This window comes from Vicia villosa, unplaced genomic scaffold (genome assembly GCF_029867415.1).
Source record: "Vicia villosa cultivar HV-30 ecotype Madison, WI unplaced genomic scaffold, Vvil1.0 ctg.000838F_1_1_2_unsc, whole genome shotgun sequence".
NCBI classification, from domain to species: Eukaryota; Viridiplantae; Streptophyta; class Magnoliopsida; order Fabales; family Fabaceae; genus Vicia; species Vicia villosa.
This window is the reverse complement of record NW_026705371.1, coordinates 42,894-48,189: the sequence shown is the minus strand read 5'-3', so window position 1 is coordinate 48,189 and position 5,296 is coordinate 42,894.

Sequence of the window (5,296 nt, the reverse complement as noted above, 5' to 3'; positions counted from 1 at the left end):
TCATCCTCGCGTAGCTCAGCAGATGGCACCGAAGATCCTGCATTATCCGTCACAGGCACAAACACAGATGTAGAGGAATTGCCCCGTCGACATTTGCGGGCGGCGGGCATCTGTGAGGAACCATCTGCATCATCCTAAGGCCTCCGTGATGCAGTAGTAGATGGAGTAGGCCTCTCAACTGGAACGGACAGAGAAGGCCCGTCAATAGGAATTGATGGATACGATCCGACTAGAATGGGTGTAGCAGGTAAATCGGGTGTAGCAAGTACATCGGTTGAAACAGCAACTCCATCTGTCATCCGTGATACTACACGCATCTGTTCACGCTGCTCGGATGCATGTTGTGCATTCCTTCCATGTATAACTCTGTCTGGATGGTCGGCCACAATGTCTCCATTATGATTTAATAAAATCGAGTCAATTACTACATAGTTATAACAAGAAAAAGAAAGAAAAAAATATCAGAACAGAACCTTCTGTAGATACATCTACGGAAGTATCTTACATTTCAAAAAATAGGTTTCTTCCGTAGGTGCATCTACGGAATGACCCAACGTTCCACTCTTCCGTAGATGCATCTACGGAAGGTTCTAAAACCTCCAAAACCCAACAATGGCGTCTGGTCACTGTTGCAGAGGGTTAAAAACACCTTTTTTAATGGATTGATCTTCCATTTTACACTTGAAACAAGACCTACATTATCGCTAAATCATATTTCATACACTACTCAATCATTTCTACACCTAAATATCGAATTCAACCTCTATTACAAAAACTCTAAAATAACTCAAAAATGTCGAAAACTTACCGATTAAATGGAGTTTGGAACTTGATGGAATGTGTTGGTAGTTGATCTTAACGTTATCGTCCGAACTCGAGAGGAAGAAAACAACTTCGGTGGAAGTTTGATTTTTGAGATTGAGAGAGTTTGATAGTTTGGAAATGAGAAAGTGAAAGATGGGGGGAGAGGAAGAGTCTAGCATGAATATAACATCAAATGCTTTCGTAGACGCATCTATGAAAGCTTTCGTATGTATATCTACGGAACAAAACAACGTTAAACAAAAAAAAGTGCTTCTGAAGGTACATCTACGAAAATAGGAGGGCATTTTAGACAACTTGTATGGTTTGTGAGATATCCAAGGGGTCTGGTAAAAGTAAATAAAAAACTATCATTTAATATATAAGCTAAAAATGTATTTAAAGGCAATTGTGAGTCTATTGTTGCATTTTATAGATTATTTTAATTAATAGTTAACATATAAATATTTTATCTTAACTTTGATAGTTGTACTTATTTTAAATATATAAATGAATATTGAACTATGTTTTTTTTATCTGTAGACGAAGTGAATATAATCATAAAAAATTCACTCATACAATTGTAAGAGTTAGGATTTGAATTTGAGTGTTGACGTCTAACTTAGCAATATCGGTTTTTGCTAATTGAGTTAGAATTTACAAAATATATTGAATTAGGTTTTAATTGTGAAAGATTGGTGTCACTTTTTTAGCTCGTTGATTCATTTTTATTCTTATTTGAGAGATGTTTTTTTGTTTCTAATTAATATTTTAACATTTTATATGTTATAGTTTATCTCCATTATTTCAACTGTAAAACCACATAAATTGTTGGACATGAGAAACAAAGAGACAACATGTGTCGTGAGGACGGAAATAAAGACAATCACAAGGGATTGTGTGCTAGATTTTCTAAGTACACTCCATTGAACTACTCCCTCCGTCCCACAATGAGTGACCCAATTAGAATAAAATGATGTCCCAAAATGAATGACCCATTTCAATTTCCAATACACTTTTTCCAGTTTTACCCTCTAATTAATAAAAGTTTCACCATTTCCAATACATAATAAGGGTAGTATAGTAAAAATACTATTATCTCTCTTACTTTTAACCACTTTTCTTAATATGTGTGAAAATGTGAGTTGGGTCACTCATTGTGGGACGAAGGGAGTAATAAAGAGAAAGAATTTTGCAGCATTAATGCGCAAACACCGAGTCCAAGGAGGTTGGGATGAAGTATCCCTCCATGTGAAAGAGTTAGCATAAATTGTCAAGTCTAAGTTCTAGAGATTCCACAAAATCTATGGGCAAAAAACTGAGGAGTACTTTCAATTGAAGAATGTGATTAAGAATATTATTAAAAACAGAAGACTTGATAGGTATGTCAAGGATGAGGTTGGGAAGGATGATTATAAAAGACTTAGATATTCCCTCTAAAAAATCTAGAAGACAACGTGTGTCCTCTTGAAGAAAACAGTTTCCTTGCTGAGGAGAGACAGCACTGCAAAAAATAATTAAAGTCGTTGAGGTCCCTAGTAAAGGAAAAGACATAAGTGAAGAAGAGGAGGAAAACCAGATGAGAAAACAATAATTCATATCATCCATCACCAACGGCTATAACTTTATTACTTCTATCACTAGAGAGTTCTTACATCCAAAGACAATATCCAAAAGCACTATGAAGAGAAATATTGCAGAGATGATGGGGGTAGTTAAGAAAGAAGAACCGTCATCAGTGAGAATGTGCAAGGCATCCTCAACAAGATCTTTCCCTTCGTTGATGGAGAAGCTCATCTGACCTTATGCATGCATATATTTTCGAGAATTTAGAATAGAAGAAGGAGAAGGTATATCCTTGGATGGAAATTGATTTTCAAGCATTGAATGGCTCAATAAATATCAGTCCTTGAGGCTTAATCAAGCTTATGATGACCTCCGAAAAAGGCAGAGATGCAAGGATGAAATAGCATAATATTCATGATGAACAAGTTACTATTTGTGAAGAGTTGTATTGAACATGTCGTTTCCACAAATCCATGCAGAGAAACCTAGTCGAAGTTGTCGTCCGATATAGGGAAAAGGTATAAGAGGCCCATTATTCCTAATAACTCTCTTTAAACGCTAATGTCACAGAATTTAATACATGTCCAGATAAAGACACATTTGAGGATTAATACAACTCATAGATACCTTACTATATTAAGGATGGGATGAAGACCCTAAGGCTGGTCCCTGATGACGACTTCATAGCCATACAACTCGAAGATTACCTAGCGAGAATAGTAAAGATTAAAGTTAGTTTTCCCAATTCCGTGGGGGAATACCTCATCACGTGTTTTAAATCGAATAATGATATGTTCTTTGTTTCCTTTGAAGAAATATATAAAATTAATCCCATTATTGCCTACCATCGATATAACGTCAACCTTTCTGTCAAGTATGTTGCTTAGATGAGGATGTGTCAGTCATTGGAAAAGGTCGAAGCTACCAAGAGCACCGTCAAGGGTCTTCTACAAGAAAACTTCATTTCATTATCAAAGTAAATATAATGGATGTCCAGTATAGTGCCAGTCAAGAAAGCATTTGGAAAATGGCGCACTAGTGTTTATTACACGGGCCTAAACAAGACATGCCCAAAATATTCTTATCCATTGCGAAACATCGACGAGTTAGTGTATAATTCTTCAAGTTAATAACAATACCCTTTATGGATGCATGATCTGACTAAAACAAGATTCTAATGCATGAGAAAGACTGAGACAAGACTGTCTTCATAAGACATCACTTAAATTTAGGTATAATGTGATGCCCTTTGGTTTAAAAATTTTAGGTGCAACTTACCATAGGATGATGAATAAGATCTTTAAAGAAGAATTAATGATATGTTGAAGATTAATATTGATGACATGATAGTCAACTCCAATAAAGAGAAACAACACAATAGCCTCCTTACCAGTGTATCAACAATGTTTGGCACTATAAAACGAGGCTCAATCCAAACAACTGCAGAGTTGGGGTCATGGCTAGAAAGTTTTTAGGATTCTACTTGATCGAGAATTGAAATCAATCTTGATAAGTGTGACATGATAATCAAGATAGAGACCCTTAACTACAAATTAAAGGAAAGAATAATAAAATTAAATGGAATGTTCACCGCTCTTAGCAGGCTCCTCTTAAGATCAACAAAATATGCACTTCTATTCTATAAACTCTTGAGGAAGGAGGAGTTGTTTGATTAGACACTGGAATGTCAGCCTGCCTTCACTCAACTAAAGCTTTCCCTCTCCAAACCCCAGGTTTGATTAAGGCTCATGATTGGGAAACTTTGTTCATTTATCTAGTTGTATGTGCCGAAATAAGTATTGTTCTTGTCAGGGAGGTGGGCACCAATAAAAACCCCATATACTTCATATCTATGTTGTTAATCTTAGAATGCGGCGCGGCATGGTCAATCTCAAAATGGAAGCGTCGTGGAAATCGAGAGCGACGCGGGCGCTATTTTAGTGATGTGGTCACTAAAAAAATATATTTTAATAAAACACACACACACACACACACACACACACACACACACACACACACACACACACACACACACACACATATATATATATATATATATATATATATATATATATATATATATATATATATGAAAATTCTTAGGTGGACACGGATACAAGAAATTGTTTTGCACACAACCAATCACATAATTTTAATTAATTAAAAAATAAATATAGAATTTTCTCTCTCCTTGATAATCTCAACCACCCCATGAATCCAATTAAAAACAAAATTAAAATTAAAATAAATTAAAAAATTACTCTCTTCTTATTGGTTGTTCCTAAGAATATGAATTTAGGGTCGTGTCCATGCAAGAATATATATATATATATATATATATATATATATATATATATATATATATATATATATATATATATATATATATATATATATATATATATATTTAAGAGAATTAACTATAATAATTTATTACTATTGGTTTTTTCAAAAAACCATATTACTATATTTTTATAATCATAGGTGTATACAGTTATTACATTGAAAATAGTTTCTTCTTTTTCTGACTTTTCAACCCACTTTCTACATTATTTTTTAACCCACTCTCTACATTATTTTATTAATTAAATAGTTACTGATGTCCACTTCATCTTTCTCCACTACTTCATCTCTTATTTTTTCTGTAAATCACCCCACTCATCTTTCTCCACTACTTCATCTCTTCTTCTTTCTGTGAATTTTCTCTACTACTTCATCTTCTTCTCCACGACTCCATCTCTCCTCCATCTTCTTCTCGCGACTTCATCCCTCCTCCATTTTCTAGCGTTTGAAAATAATGGTTTTGTGGACCCGACCCAGTCTGAATTGAGACTACAGCAAAAGCGGCATTTTGGGCCGCATCCGACCCGCTCCGCAACCCGCGACCGCGGCCGTTTTGGGCCTCCTCACACTAATGCGCTGAACCGGT